General features: G+C 38.1%; 1 protein-coding gene across 2 annotated transcripts in view; it reads left to right on the top strand.

The window, feature by feature from the left end:
- LOC116845570 (cysteine-rich secretory protein 2-like) overlaps nucleotides 1-17,421 on the top strand; it is a 131,480-nt gene that overhangs the window by 18,715 nt on the left and 95,344 nt on the right. Inside the window, exon 1 of one of the 2 annotated variants that reach the window (XM_032818369.1) lies at nucleotides 552-2,591. The exons of the other annotated variant lie outside the window; for it this stretch is intronic. The gene's annotated coding sequence lies outside the window, so the exon portion shown is untranslated. Of the gene's footprint in view, nucleotides 1-551; nucleotides 2,592-17,421 lie in introns of those variants that run through there. 2 annotated transcript variants of the gene reach the window in all.

Consider the following 17,421-nt stretch of genomic DNA (forward strand, 5'->3'; position numbering starts at 1 on the left):
AAAAAAAAAAAAAAAAAAAAAAGACAAACAAAACGCGCACCTGAGGTATTAACGTTAATTAGCGGCTATCAGTTGGATGAGATAACGCGCGGTTAGTGCAAAAATTTGCGCTTGAATAATTGCCGCAACGTTTCTCTCCGAAACGTTCGATATTAAAATACAAATTTCAACGACTCTCACACGCGCGCGCAGCAGACACGCACACACGGCCGTATTCGCAGAAAATCACCGTTAACGACGCGACGTCGCACTTGGACGCGTGCGCGCTCCATTAATACAACGTAACATCGCTTTACGCCGTGTATCGTTAGCGAGGGAGCTGCCGCCTAATGCCCGCAGCAACACACGCTGCAAGCTCGCTGGACTAATGTCGCGGAATTAGCGCGCGAATTTTCGTCGCTGCGGACTCATCATCCCCTTCGCGTGCATCTCGCGCTCTCGCGAGTCCTATCGCGAGACGATATCGAGCTTTCTCGTCGGCGAGCGCGCGGCTTCCGTCGCTCGGCTGCGTCGCCGCCGAGCTTCGCCGAGGAGAGCTTGCGCCAGTTCGCGCACGCAGACAGCCGCGCGCCACTCCGCGGTACGGAACTACCACGGGACGGGCTTTCCCATCGCGGCGGTGGTGGAAGCGCGTCGCCGGCACGTCGGCCGCAGTACCGTCGTACGGACTGAGCGCGAACCACCCTCTCTTTCTCTCTCTTTCAAACCCTTCCTGTCACCCTCTATCTCTCTATCTCGTCTGATCCGCATGACTCTCGACTCTCGGCCTGTCACCGTCTCGCGCCCGGGATGATCGTCGGCTGAACTCGCGATCGATCGATCGATCGATCGATCGCCGCGCGTCGATCCCTCTCCTGGTTCCCGCCGGTATCCCTTTCGATCTCGCGGGACGACTTTCGTGATCTATGACTGGCCTTTGGAACGCGAGCTCGGGCTGTCCCTAGTCAGTGTCCGAAAGAAGAGCAAGTGGGACGGCTGTTGCGGCGACTGTGAACAGTGAACGCGCGACGGACAGGTGGGATGTGATCGCGAAATCGCTCCCAGTTCGACCAGGGGATGCCGCTCGATGATCCTCCGGAGGATGGACACGGGTGCGACGACGCTCGGAGGGGATAAGGCTGCCCGCGGGTCCAGGTGCGACGCGATACCTGGAGCTACCGTCCCCGAGACTTCCTGAAACGCCGATTCGCGCAAGGATTATGTGACGATCGTGTTTGTGCCCCTCGGAATTCTCGGGAGCTTCCCTCAGGAGAGAGGAAGACAGAAGGAAAAAGAGAACGCAAGAGAGAGAAAGAGAGAAACAGAGACACTCTCTTTTTCTCGAGGCTCAAAACTGGAACTGAACTCGGGCGCTCATCGCATGCTCGCCTCTTCGTTCAGTTGGGACTTCGATTTGCCGCGGATTCTGTAATCGAGTTCAGCTAATCGTTTATTCTCACTCAGTCTCATTTGAACTGAAGGATCGAGGAAAAAAGGAGAATGAGAAAGAGAAGCGGGCAAACCCAGATACTCGAAATCAGATTTGCGTTTCCGCGTTCAGACAGAGTCTTTCCGATCGTGCACGAACAGCCAGGACAAGTCGCGATTATTTCCGTGTTAATTGTCGGCCGATAATTCGTTAATCGATATCGGCGATCGGCTGTGCCTCGGCGCGCGTTAATCAACCCCGGCCCTTGGCATCTTTCAGCCGGGACTGCCGCCGAGTCGGCGTCCGCAACTGTCAGCCGCGAGCTCGATCCCTAATTATCATCATTTCGCCGCATGATTGCCGTACTGATTCGCGGGACTTGAACCAAGTCACCGGTAAGTGCAGCCGCCGTCGCGGAGACTTGTCAGTTCCAGCAGACGTTGCGACCGCAGCTCGGGAGGGTTCGCGGAAGCGAGCGCAGGAAGAGCAGCCCAGCAGAAACCGTTCAGTTTCGCGCGATCGCGGAAGTATCCCGAGACACGCGACTCATCCTGCCGCAGCACGACGACGTGTTTCGCAATCCCGCGAGTGCAGGAGTAGCTGTGAGAGGCAGCTGCGCTTTATCCGTCGCCCATCGCCAGTGGCAACACACCGGACCGTAACGGATTGACGTCGCGGTTCTGTGCTCCGTTGCGGAAATCAAACGCGAGTACGACGATAACAGCCCCGATCAGCAAGGACCAGCGAAGACCGGAGCGAGTTCGCGGAGAAGGAGTGACGATAGTTAACGGAGCAACGACACAACAGTGACAGTTCCGGGGTGAAACAATCGAGTATCGAGTGAGCGTTTCCTGCAGCGCGGATAAAATCGGGTAAAGACGGTCGGTTTCGCGGCACGAGCGAACATCGTTGTTGCTTGTTGAATTAACTGTGATAAGAGAGGAAGAGAGAAAACACACGCGCGCGTGTACGTGTATGTGTGTGTGTGTGTGGACGTTGATAGCAGAGTACGCGGCGAAGCGTTCGCGATGAGATCGAGCGAGTCAACACGGGGTTAAGCGTCGCTAATTATCTTAGAGCCACTGCATAATTGGCGCTAATTAATCGGCGACTCGTCGCGGCGTGCACCGCGCCCGACGGATTCCCTGCGAATTTCACGCTTTCTCGCCGCCGTCGTCGTCAGGTAAGTAGTCGAGAGGCCGTGTGAATGTCCTTGTTCGACCTGCAACCAACGAGTGGTTACGCGCGCGTTCGCACCCTGACGTTCACAAGGCTGCGCTCGATCAGCCCGGTGACGTTAAATCGCCCGGACTCGACGGCGTTTAGCGTGCACGAGAGTGTCGCGTTGTCGCTTCATCAGAGAGAAAAGTCCCTCGACCATCAGAACGAAAGCGCGCGTGCTCGCTGCTTGACGATCGTTAGATCGTCGAACAAACGGTTATTGTTGCAAATCATTTTTCATCACCTCAACACGTTCCATAGCGCGCGAATCGTACGCGCCCCATCCTGAACTTTTTCCGTTCAAGCCGTTTGAAATTTTCGCTATTGGGAATTTTTCATAAAATATTTTGTAAAATCACATACTGATGTATACAGAATGTCCACCGTAACAATCTGCATGATTTTTTAGACATTTCCGACGGTTTGAGGAAAAAGTCGCAAGGTAAATCTTCAACTGCTTCGTGCAGACTGCAATAATAAAAAGTAAACAAATTTGTTTTCAATAAAGAAATCAAAGTCACCTTGAATTTTTTATATAATCTCTGCAGAAATCTTTCTGCAAACTTTCCGAATATTTTTAAGTTTCTGAATTCGGATGTGAAGGTGTATGCAATGTCCTCCAAAAATTTTCTGTTTGGAGCATCCACACTTTCGGCATGTACAAGCTACGAAATTTTGGATTAGACAAATATTACGCTTGAGATATGTGAACAATTTTTTTCGTTTTCGTCATATATTGAGCAATGCTCCTATTTATTGTTGCACGTACTTTTATTGCGTAAAAACATTTGTAATTTGCGGAGCTCTCGAAAGCGATAAACCACCCTCCCTCCAAAGCCGTGTATCCCGCTGATCGTACATCGAGGGGAGATACGTTTCACTTATCGTCATACCTCTCCGAGTTTTCAATAAGAAGCCATCAGTTCCATGTTATCTCTTCTGATAAGATTTGTATCTCTTGCAATAAGAATTTTCCCGCAATAATAAGAAGTAATCCTGTACAACCAATACGACGTAAACTTTGCAGAAAATGCCAGTATTCGGTAAAGTTTTCAGCATTCCTTCAAGGAGGCGTCGCTTAGAGCAGCAAATTGAAAGTAACAAATTACTTGTTTTCACTACGTGGTCATTGGGCAATATTAACAAGCCATTTGTTGCGGATACTGGTATTTCGTTAAATTAGCCAAACTTTTTCTCTCAGTACGTCCGCGCGAACGTGAGTGACGTGACGTGTGAATATTCGGATTGGCGTGTGAGCGTTACGGACGCGGCGGACGATATCAAACGCACAAAATGCGATTGTAGACTGCGCCCGGACGCCTATAACGTTATTATGACATTACGCGACAACGTAACGGTAGCCGCGCGCGCGTCACGACCGTAATATCATCGTCATTTGTAATTACGGCGATGCGATACGCGGTATAACGTTGCCGGATGCGCGCTCTAAGGCGTACGGTAAACGCGCTCGCTCTGAATCGTTTTACGCGACTCTCGAAAGCGATAAACCACCCTCCTTCCAAGGCCGTGTATCCCGCTGATTGTACATCGAGGGGAGATACGTTTCACTTACGTCATACCTCTCCGTGTTTTCAATAACAAGTCATCAGTTCCATGTTACCTCTTCTAATAAGATTTTTCTTACGATAAGAGTTTTCTCGCGATAATAAGAAGTAATTGCAATCTTTGTGCATAATGACTGTTTCTTACTGGAAATTCAAAGAAATAACGATAATGAAATTAATAAAATTTTAATAAAATTAGTAAAATTTCGATCAACGATAACCAGTCAAAACGATTCGATACACATCAATGTCTACGTTGAACCAGACTCTAATTTAAATCTTTATCTAAATCTAACTCAACGTAAAAATTTGGATATATTCGAGTTTTTCTTTTATCATTAATATCTAACTTTATTGATTCAATATTGTCATTCTTCCTTATTTTTAATAAGAAAGATACTAATTCGAATTACTTTAGTAAGAAGAATCGTATTTCTTTTGTAATAAAAATTGTAATCTCGGGATAATAATTTTTTTTACTAAAATTTCGATGAGTTGACGATAATATTGAATTAATAAACTTAGAGTAATGCTAACGAATAATAAACCCGAATATGCTTCAATCTTTATATTTAATCAGACTCTGTTAATATAAATCTTTACCTGCATCTAAATCTGATTCAACGTAGAAATCGATATCAGAATTTTTAATTTACTATCATTAATTTCTAAGTTTATTAATTCAATATTATTGTCGTCTCTCCGAAATTTTAATAAGAAGATATTAATTCCGGATTATCTCTTGTGAGAAGAATCATATCTCTCATGTAATAAGAATTGTAATCTCGGAATAATAATCTCTTCTTGCTACAATTTCGACGGGATGACGATAATATTGAATTAATAAACTTAGATTAATGCTAACGAATAATAGACTCGAATATACATCAGCCTTTACGTTGAATGAGATTCCAACCTAATTTAAATTTCCCCCTAAATCTAAATCCAATTCGATGCAGAAATTAATGTATATTCCATTCTTTTTATTAATCATTATTAATCTAAATCTATATGAATTCAATGTTATATTATCATCCCTTTGAATTTCCAATAAGATGACATTTCCGAGTTATCTCTTGCAATAAGAAGTAATTGTGCAATTCCCGTATGTGTGTGTGTAACAAATCTTACGAAATTTTACTGAGTAATTCCGTGAGATGTGACGATAATGCTGAATCAATGAAAAACCTCGATGAATGATAACGAGCAAAAACACGAATAAATGCATGAATTTGTACGTTGAATCTGATCGTACGTTCATTAAAAAAATCTACAAGTGAAATTAAATTATCATAACAGTGCGGCAGCATCTTTTTGCTTACGTCAGGCACTGTCGCGCGCTTCCTGCCGAAAGTCGCCCGCACATGCGGAAGGTCGCGAGAATTCGCTGCGGTCTGACTGCGGCACTAACGCGCATCTGTCGCCGCGAATCGCGGCTCGCCTCCACGCGCGTTTCACGCGCTTTTACGTTCGCATTTGCGTTTTACGGGCGCGACAGGGCATGCGGATATGTCGGATCCGCGCGGCAAGTTTTCGTGGCCGCGTCCGTATTATTCACCGTGTCGCGTTGCGCGTCTCTTATCGGCCGTAGCAGTAGTGCCGCCACTGCGCCCTCCGCGCCGCTGGTCAATGAAACGCGCGAGCCCGGAATTCGCCTCTCGAGCAATTTCTCATTTGTGATTATGCCGCGCATATAAAGTGAGTTCGTGCCTGGCTTACGCTGAAAGCCGGGATCTATCGTAATACGGTATTATAATAACGCTTGATTAATAAGAGCGCTTAATAAGTTGAACGACTCGCTATTCTGAGTTTTTCCGCATCCACTTTTGGATCATACACGAGTGAAAATGTTATAGTTTCTTTTTTTATATATAAATTGTTTTGAATTTTAAAAACTGTGTTTTTAGTAATCCAGGAATAGACTGTCAGTAAGATCTATCTTGATAAGGAACAAATTTCGTTAGAAATATAGCGCAAATATTTTAATAGTACATTTCAGTTCCTAAAACATACATAAGTAGCATATGAAATAAAAGAATGGTGAATTAGAATACTGATCTATTTTCCTTCTCGATCACATGGAGTTTTATAGTAATTTTAATATACAATTCTTTCCGCGTGTGCGAATTTCACGAGAAGCGTAACTCGACAAGTGTTTCTTCATCCAAACATTTATGGTTACACTGAGAAAGAAGATATTTAGAAGTATTTATTAGACGCGTACTAACACATTTACTTGTACTAATTTATATATTTTTATATTAAAAATAAATTATTTTCAAATATATATTTTTTATTTAATATATAAAAAAAAATTTGTTTACTAAATTAATGTTTTTAAAAATGTTTTACTTAATATATTTTTAAAAATATATATTTGTGTGTTTTACTTAATTATAATTATATAATTTTAATATAACTTTATTGTTTTCTTCACTTAAATATTTATAATTATATTACAATGCAATATTATTTAAATGCTTCTCAAATACATTTCAAATACTTTTTTATTTTAAAATTGTTGCTTAAATATATTTATATTGTATATAATAGATTGTATATAGTAAATGTAATTTTTACCAAAAAAACATTTTCATAAAACTTGCTTATTATAAAAACAATTGTTTATTTAATTTAAACAAAAGAATTTAGATTAAGTAAATGTGTTATTAACAGCCATTTAAAATTTTTTATTTTTCAGATATCTCTTTTCTCACAGTGTATGCTAATAAAAGACAAAAATTGTTGAGACGTATAAAAACGCATAATTAATATGTATACGTAAAACAATCATAAATTATTAAAAAAAAAAAAACAATTCGTAAATCAGAGTGAAAGCATTAAATATGACGTGTGATACCTCGAGGCATCTCTTGCGCGCTTTACTCCCGTCATGATCAACGAGCTCTTAATTGAATCTCATGGATTACCTGCGAGTTAATCACGATTTCGTTCGTTTTACCGGGAAAATTCCGCCGCGCTTTCATGCACGGGGCTTTTTCATCTTTCACGGGGTCGAATCTTCGGGCAATATTTTCAAGAATCCCCGGAAAGCCTTTGAAATCCTCGAAAATATTCACGCGCCTCGCAACATTTTCAGCGGAAACATTTTCATCGTGATATAGCATAAAAACTGCCGATTCCGCGGCGGTGGGTATTTTATTTGCGCGTTGTTCTCAGAAAAATGCGCGCGATATCGTCACGGCGGAAAGTTTAAACGGAGCAGAATGCAATTTGTTTGCCTATATATGCGCCAGCGGAGGGAAATATTTTTGGTTTAGTAGCCGCGTTTATCCGCGTATCAGCCCGCCACCCAGATACTTTGTTTGCATAAAGGTCGAGCTTGAATTAATAAATCCATTACGCGCCACCGCCACTCACAAAAGGAAAAAGGTTACCTTTTTAAATCCCGCAGCGTGCAATTTCTCTTTTTCCCGAACGGGCATCAAGGTAGAAAATTAAGCAAGCCGCGCGTTTGTTTTTACAATTCTTTGCAGCGCGAGGATCATACACAATATGATACCGTAATTCCGGATATATGCTTGTTAGAGATACGCATATTACTTTCCATTAAGTATGTGAAATAGCATTCAAGGAACTTTATTGTAACTAGAGTGTGCGCTCTATTGGCATTATTAACGCTAAAATCTTAAATATGAGTAAAATTCAGTCAGATCAACTCCTCACGTGTTATTGTTCTTAGAAATATATGTTTCGTTTTTTCCTCTGTTAACTTTTTTTCATTTCATTCAGTCGCGGAAACATTCATAGATTTATATTCCTCAATATTTTCTATATAGATTAAAAAATTATTTGATTTCGATTATTTTTCCAGAAGTTATAAGCAAATAAAAAGAACGAATTTTACCGAAAATTACCATCAATTACCATTACAATAAATTACCATCTTACTGTAATTTTATCGTAAGTAATCGTCACTTAGAATCTGTCGGTAATTTTATATCTCTAACTGTAAATTTAGTTATAAGTATAATAGTACAATCAGTAAAATCTTGCTGGAAGGATCAATTAATAAGCGATTATTGTCATTACTGATGCAGTTTGCAAACGCAGATAATGCCATCACACGTAAATTGTATGGAAGCCGTTAATTCCATCATTGCGAACATAGATTTTGTACAATAGCGAGTGACGAATTTGTGTATCATAGATTTTGCACTGAGATCTTACTACCACCATTTTGCTGATCATTAAATCAGCAAGATATACGACAGAGCAATAAAGTGAAAGTGTTTCTGAAATTACTGTCACCGAAAATCAGCGAATACTCGCTGATCATCAGTGAAATAGTCTTTGTACCGATTTAATCGGAAATATTTTTACTGATTTGCTTTAGAAGATTACGTTCCCGAATGTGCAGTTTCAAAAAGCTGCGCAAATATATAAAATATAAAATATAAAATATCTCGCAAAAAACTCGCTGGAATTTATACACTTTTATTTAATCACGTTTATTGTGTGTATAGTTGTGTATAATTATTGAAATGTGCTGCCTTTCTAATATTAAAAATATTACTGCTGTTATTCTGCAGAATTTAAAGAATGCGTTAATAAATGTGGAACAAATCGACTTTCGAGACAAACATTCTTTAAATTTTGGATAATAATAGTAATATTTTTTAATGTTTCTCAATTCTCGAGCACGAAATTTAAGAGAAAACTGCGCGAATGCAAAAATATATAGTACTGTGTAATAAATTCGTACAAATTTATGTATTATTGCTTATGTTTATTATATATACGATTGTGAAATAATTATTTTTGTAATGAAAATATTATATCATTAAAAATATTATTATTATTTTGTACAATCTGAAGAGAGAAATCGCGAGACGAATCAGCTTACTTGTTTTGAAAATTCTTTGAGTCTCGCTCGAGTCCATATATATTTTTATCTGTTTACATTTATTATATGTACATGATTGTGAAACAATTATAATTGAAATGTGCTCGACTTATTATCATTATGTTTTAGAGCGAATATAATGTTATTATGGCTCCTTGTACCTCGCCGTAGTCATGTTGAATTTGTGGCGTCAGAAGCGAGGAACGATATACTGACGAATGTTGCGTGCCATTTTTAAATAAAGATAAATATGCACGGAAAGAGTACTTGAGACTATTTGAGCATATTCATGAAATTATCCAAAAGGTCATTATTCTCTGACGATTAATAAATAGTCGTATAATAAACGGTGAAATGAGACATGCAAACAAAACGGACTTATTTCATTATTTCACGTGTCTTTTTTCATCGTTTATTATACGACTATTTATTGATCATCTGTAGGAAAAGGGATACCTTTCGGACAATTTTACGAGTGTGCTCAAGCAATCTAAAATTTATCTTTGTTTAGAAATGGCACGCAACTTTCGTCAGCATGTCATTTCTCTTCTGACGTTACAAATTTGACATCGCTGACGAAATATAAAAAGTAATAAAGACATTATTATTATTATTATTATTATTCTGCACAAGTTAAAGAGCAAAATTGCGAGGCAAATCAGTGATTACACAGGTCTGCAAAATTGGAGGTGTTGAAAATTGATTGAGATCTGACAATGTTTTCTTACGTAATTTTTTGCGCTGCATCCAAATCTGTCTGCAGAATTGCTCTATCACGTCAGGATTTCGAGATATCCTAACCTAAAATTACCAAAAAGCTGTTTTTAATCATATTTTAATTTAAATTAAAAATTGAGAAAATTTTTTGTCACAAATCTGTCAACGGTTAGTACTATACGGCCTCTTCAAAATCCATTTTGAACCATGTCAAACTGATTTTTTTTTCCGGAGATATACCAATTCAAAGTTCGATAAATTGTACCTCGTAGGAGCTTAGTCTCTAAGGCAAGGTGGGTGAAGGTGAAGGGGCTGTACAATAGTAAATGATACCGTTGACGGATTTGACAAAAAAAAATTTCCTCAATTTTTAATTTAATTTAAAATTTTTAATTTAATTTAAAATATGGTTAAAAACGACTTTCTTGGCAGTTTTAGGTTAGAATATTTCGAAATTTTGACGTGATAGAGCAATTCTGCGGCCAGATTCGCATTTAGCGCAAAAAATTACGTAAGAAAACGTTGTTAGATCCCAATCAACAAAACCATGCAGGTCTGTATAATCAGTCTCTGATTCTTGACTGCGAAGTTTAAGAGATCTGTGCGGTTATGTGCAAATGTAATGTTCTACGACATGGCGTAGAAGTTTATGAGTTTTCATCCGCACGAATTTGTGAATTTTCATCTGTTCGCACACACGTACGCGGTCGCGAGAATCACTAGATGCGACAGCTTATTATTTAATGCATTTTTAAACGCCCTTTATTTAATGGATTTTTCGATAGGTTCCTTTAATAGATTCGTTATCGCGCGACAAGTCGATTAATCCGCGAATCTGTATATTAATACGTGTATAAATGGAAAATGCGATTGGTCACTTGGAAATGAATTAACATTTGCCCCGCGGTCAGGTAGTGTCGTTAATTCGTAAAAAAGAGATTCTGCAAGCTCCGCGCGAAATTTTCAATTACGCTCGCGCAAAGCGCCGTTATCCCAATTATTATTTCTTTCTCGCTAACATATTCGCGCGTCGGCGGTTTTTGCGTGAGTAGAAAATCTCATGCGAATTATTACGTTTATTTAGTCGAGGTAGCCACTGTGTCCGGCCGTAAAGTAATGCGCTATTTGTTTCGTACGCACACACAATACGCGCTGCCGTGCAGTTTTTCGCCGCGCTGTATTTTCACGCGCAAGTCCACCGTGCAGAAAAGATTTAGACGCCAGAGGAACCATAAATTATGATTACGTGATTGTAACGAGCATCAGCAGAGACAAAAATCGTCTCGCGATATCAAAGCGCGAGAATTCAACAGGGAATTTCATCGGTGATTACAATACGTGTTTTTTAACGACATCGAAAATCCGAGTTTAATATTGCGAGAGAATTGCATACATTTTTCAGTTACCTTCATTTGCATACATCGAGAGAATATTGCAGCTTTTTTATATAAATCCTTTTCGATTTTACCGTATACGGGAAAAAAGATTACCGCAACGATGACGCAATCAAACGCGTTTCGGTTGAAGACAACAGGATCCTTACGAATTAAACTCGGTGCTCGAGAAGCAGAACATTCGCCCGAAAAAATAGTCTTGTTGTCATGGCGAAAATTAGCTTGATGCGAGAAATTAGCTGAGATGGATAAATAGATAGGAAACACTGCGATATCGCATTTAATCAATATAGATAACAGAGACAGAATTTCTATCTGAACCATTTGTGAAATTTGAGCAAAAAATTGGTCAAATTAACGCGACACTGACGCAACCAAACGCGTTCCGGTTGAAAACAACAGGATTTCTGATCCTTACGAATTAAACTCTGTATTCGAGAAGCAGAACATTCGCCCGAAAAAATAGTCTTGTTGTCATGGCGAAAATTGATGCGAGAAATTAGCTGAGATGGATAAATAGATAGGAAACACTGCGATATCGCATTTAATCAATATAGATAACAGAGACAGAATTTCTATCTGAACCATTTGTGAAATTTGAGCAAAAAATTGGTCAAATTAATACGACACTGACGCAACCAAACACGTTTCGGTTGAAAATAATAGGATTTCTGATCCTTACGAATTAAACTCTGTGCTCGAGAAGCAGAACATTCGTCCGAAAAAATAGTCTTGCTGTCATGGCGAAAATTAGCTTAGATGAATAAATGGCTAAGAAACACCGCGATATCGCATTTAATCAATATAGTTGTATTTAATTAATATAGATGAGACAAAATTTCTATCTGAACCATTTGTGAAAAAATCTGTGGCCTTGCTATCATAACGAAAATTAGCTAGATGCGGGAAATTAGATGGACAAATGGCTAGAAAACACTGCGATATCGCATTTAATCAATATAGATGACAAAAAACTTCTATATAAACCATTTGTGAAATTTAGCAAGAAAGTCTCTCTGTGGCGGTTAAAGCCAGTCGCGCTTTTTATAAAAAAGTTTGGGTTGAAAGAAACACAATTATTTCTGGTTCTTGTGAACTAAATTCGATTGTTAAAAACAAGAAATTTTATTTTTCTTCAACCAGAACGCGTTTAGTTGTGTTTCATTAATTCAAGCAAAACTTTTTTTACGTGCGTGTTTTTTAGTAATACAGAAATCGACTGTCAGTAGAGTTTTTATCTCACTAAAACATATAATATATTTTCAGTGATATTTATAAAATATATAAAAATGGAAACGAGATGGGGTAGTAATAAATTAACGCAGAACTTCAATATGTTCTGTCACGGTTAGAAAATTCTCTGCAACAATTTTTATTATAAAATCCTCTCCATGTGATGATTTACTGCGACCAAAGAATAATTTTTTAACGAATCGCGAATAACAGTCGATTTTTCGAACGGTGACTTCCTGAGGAATTGTTATTGTTCTCTTTCGAGTCGTTCCCTTCGTACAGGTGAGTGCTCTAACACGCGACATAAATACTCTTTCGTGAATTTAAGTCAGGCCGACCCCGTATAAGGAAAAATATGTAAAAATCTCCTCGGAGAGCCGCGGATTCGTTCGCGCAAATTGAGAGTTATTTCGCGAGTAGTTCATTCCCGAAAAGCATCTCGCGTTTCAACCCGGTGTGCTGGCTATAGTTCGCCTCGTTCGCCGGGTCGCGATATTGCCATGTGTACGCGAAACCTCGTTTCGCCCCGGGTGATACACGAAGTTTATTTTCGTGCCCTCTCATTTTGCCAAAACGAGGCACGCCGCGGGCATTAAACTCGCGAATAATGAGTTAATTTGACCTCACGATTAGTTAACCCCGTGCATCTCACGCATCTGGCTAGTTTCGCGTCGATAATCGAGTCGAAAAATTCTTCAACATCCTCCGAAAAACACGGTCGAGAGCGGAACGGAAGGTTCCGATGTAACGACGCTGATTCGCGCTCCGAGGGTGCCGTACAGAATTTCTCATAGAACTCATAAAACTTGTAAAACACCGCGGCAGTACTTTTCGGAGTCCAAACCAGAAATATCTGGCAACATCTACCTTAGATTTCACACATTGACTGTCAAATAGCTGGCGCGAGAAAAGAATTTCCCGTTCCATGCGCCAACTACGACTTAATTCGCAGAGTTTTCCCAAATACAATTTGCATGAATACTTAATAAAGCGTGTTTTCTCATGTATTTGGTTGTGCAACATGTGATTTTAAATTATTCAGGTAAAGTAGGACGAGTGTATTGTTATGTTACAATTTTATAAAGTAATGTATGCACTGTTTCAACTTTCGATTTCCCACGATCCATATATTATTTCATACACAGAGAAAACAGTATGCTTGGCTCACACATAATTGTGCCAACCAGATTAATAGCAAAATACGACACAATTAATTATGTGGTTGTTGCGACCACAGAGCAATCGCCGAGCTATTGGCGTTGCAGCAGTGACAATATCTGCATTGATAAAAAAATACTTCAAAAATCTATTTGTGAGGTATAAATTTTATATCTGCGAAACAAAATTTATTTCTTTGGGATAAAGTTTATTTCTATAGATGTATAAACATGATATTTCACAAATAAATTTTCAAATATTTTTTTTCTCACTGTGGTTGTTCCAGCTAAAATGCATCTATGATAAATTTCAACCGATTTTTCGTTGCTATAATCAAATCATGCACGACTATATTGATGTAATTGATGCACTAAGATAACTGAATCATGTCAATAATAAACCGAGAAAAACTACTTAAACATTTATTTGTGTGAATTAAATTCTACGAAACAAAATTTATTTTCTTGAAATAAAATTTATTTCTCTGGAGAAAGAAATCAACTTTATAACCTACGAATAAATTTTCAAGTATTTTTTCTCAGTGCATACATTACTATCACGCAAAAATTACCAGAGTGATGTAATTATGCTGCTCACAATTAAATATTTCTGATTATCTGCACTATATTTTCTTCATCCGTGTAAAATTATAATATAAAGATACAATCGTTTCATTACACTTGAATAATCGGAAATCATAAAAATCATCTAAACAACACAAAAAAATTCTATTTTTTCAAAAAATCTTTCGGACGTCTTTAAAACACCTTTTAGCAGTTTGTGTTGTCTGGATCCACTTATTACTCTCTCAATCCATATTAGTCCTTTTCATTAAATTCTAATATATTTTATTAAATATTTAGATTTTATTAAATAAACATAGATAACTAAAATACAGAGAAATAGATTAAATAGATTCAGATAAATAGATTTCAATAAATACAATTAATTAGCGCATTAAAATAATACGCTGATTGAAAAAGATCGAAAACAAAGTTCCCAATGCCATTGCGGCAGTCAGCTGCGGCGTTAAAATCCGAAAAAGATCCCACGGCAGCATTCTTTGGTCGCTCAGAAGAAATCTCGAAGATCGTCGTATTTTTTTCGAACCGCCGAAATCTCGTTCGCTTGTGTGTGTGACTCGTTTCGTGCTTACACGGATATCTAACGAGCCTTCTTCAGCGTTCCCGTGGAACCCATCGAATTCGTGCATCTTATTATTATCGTTAGCGCGATTATCTTTAGATTTGCGCGAACTATCGACTCGCTGGAAGATTGCAGAGGACGCGCTCGCACGCGAAACTTCTCTGTAAGAAGCTATCGATATCACAGACGAGCGCGAGCGGAATCTCGGCAAGTTACCATCAAACATAATGAAGTGTCTGTATCGCGCCATCGCGTTAACCCCGAGTTGGCGCGCGCGTGGAATATCTCAACATGGTCTTCGTTATTCCGCAGCTGTAGATTGTCGACCGTACTATGGTTGTTGTTATTGTTGTTGTCATATACACCGTGACATCACGAGCGAATGACAGAAGGAGATCATCGATCAGAGAGCCGCGAGTTGTTTAATTATCTATCTATTTATTCTCTCTCTCTCTCTCTCTCTCTCTCTCTCTCTCTCTCTCTGCTTCCCCAATGTCCTCACACATGCGCACACTTACACAAGGATCATATCACTATCGTGGGAACGTGGGACCCTCGCGTGCGGGGGTGCGACCGCGCGCTAACTGCTCGTCGACGTGTGGCGCAAGAGGGTGCACATTCCGAAAATTCCGTCCCGCGAAATTTCGACTCGAGAAGCGAGCCCTTTTCGCGGCTGCTTGCCTTCCCGGGCGAGGTGGAACGGTAAGGTGGAGGAGGCAAGCGTCTCGTTACAGCACACGCGAGAAGTTAATTAGGTCCTGAAGTAATCCTTTGTTCCATTTTAGCTAATGGGACTGCGGCTGTACGGCAGCCCGATAAACAAAGGCGCGCATTATTAACGTGAAGCTAATCGCGATGTATCGTGCGTTCGCCGACGAAATGCGAAAACGGCATTGTCGGCCGTATTATGGTTGTTGTTATTGTTGCTGTCATATACAGCGCGATATCGCGAGCGAGTGAGAGGAGATGGTTCATTGATCAGAGAGCCGTGAGCTGTTTAATTATCTATCTACTCCCTTTCTCTCTCTCTCTCTCTTTCTTCCTGCTTCCCTAATGTTCTCACACATGCGTACACTTATAAAAGGATCATATCACACCGAGCGAAAAGCGTTTTCAGAAACGAATATTCTCACGAATATTTTTATCCCATACGTTGCGCTTTTCACGAGCGTAAAATAAAATTCCTATTGAAAAGCAGGTTTCAGTTTCTCTGTTAAAAGGTTAATCCCAATTTTCCAAATTAAATCAATTTAGTTTCTATCAAAAAGTTGATCCCAATTTTTCAAATCAACGAGTTGTTAGGTCTCATCAACACGTGAATTGCTGCGTTGATTTTCGCTGAATGTACACGCAGAGAATATTGTAGTGAAAATGACAACGAAATTTTTGTAGTCTCTGATTACCCAGAGTTATGACTAAAATTACGATATATTTGTTGAATAATGTTGTGCATGTTTGACTTTTTACTACAAGATTATTGTAATTACTTGAATGTTTTTTATATCGTGTGTCAAAATAGATTGGCAAATTTATTGTTTCTATAATAATTTTATTAAGCAATTTTATTATGCAATTTTATTACAGTTTTATAACTGTTTTTAAAACAGTTTTTAAAATTGTACAGAGTAGTACAATTTTAGGACAAAAAACATGATAAAAAAATATAATTTTAATGTAATTTTTACTAAAATGTTTTCTCCATGTAGTAAGAACTTAAGAAGATACATTGCTTACATCTAATTTGACGTTCTACATTTTGAAATATAAACAGCCAAACATGATGACGTTAAATGACGTTTTAATGACGCGTTAATCTTTAACGTCAATAATATGTCATTTAACGTCATTCTGCTACTTGGAAGTATTTTAAACCGTGTTGTTATGGAAACCTATAATGTTATCTTTAGTAAAGGAAAAAATAATTAAAAAAATAATTACGAGAATCTCAATTTTTGTAGATATGTACTTTAAGTATTCAAAATGACGTGTGCAAAGTTTCATTATGGGTTAGAGATAAAAATTTAAAAGTCAGAAATCATATAAAGTAAAACATAAAGAAATATGATATTAAAATAAGAATATGTTGTTATTCAATTGTATCGTGTATATATATGTATATATTTTTTTTAGACGAAAAATAGGAATATTAACGTATTTCTCATTTCCAATAACTTTTTGTAGGGACTATATGGGCAATACATCTTTAATTGATTGATTAACTCTAGAATCCTAAACATAGATTAAAATTTGTCCATGCCAATTTTTTAAATGTTAAAAACATGTGTTTTGTTGTTTTATTGTAACTTTTTTTCAATTTCATTGAATCGCAAAAACATTAATTGATTTACATGTCTCGATATTTTTTGAAAGAAAAGAATTTCAACTAAAAGAAATTTCAACTAAAAGAATTTCAACTAAAAGAATTTCAATAATTTTTTCAGAAGTTACAAGCAAATGAGAATGTGCTGAATAAAATTTACTTATATTTAAAATTTATATAATTTTTTGATGTTTTGGGGTTAAATTACTATAAATACAGTAAAAAATATACTAGGTTGCGTAATAAGTAATATCAGATTTTTTTCAGCTAAAATTGAACATTTATATATATTTTACTTTATATTTTAATATATATTATATTTTATATTTATACTATATATATATATATATATATATATATATATATATATATATATATATATATATATATAT

This window comes from Odontomachus brunneus, unplaced genomic scaffold, assembly GCF_010583005.1.
Source record: "Odontomachus brunneus isolate Ranch 3 - 2012 unplaced genomic scaffold, Obru_v1 Obru_scaffold_053, whole genome shotgun sequence".
Classification (NCBI taxonomy): domain Eukaryota; kingdom Metazoa; phylum Arthropoda; class Insecta; order Hymenoptera; family Formicidae; genus Odontomachus; species Odontomachus brunneus.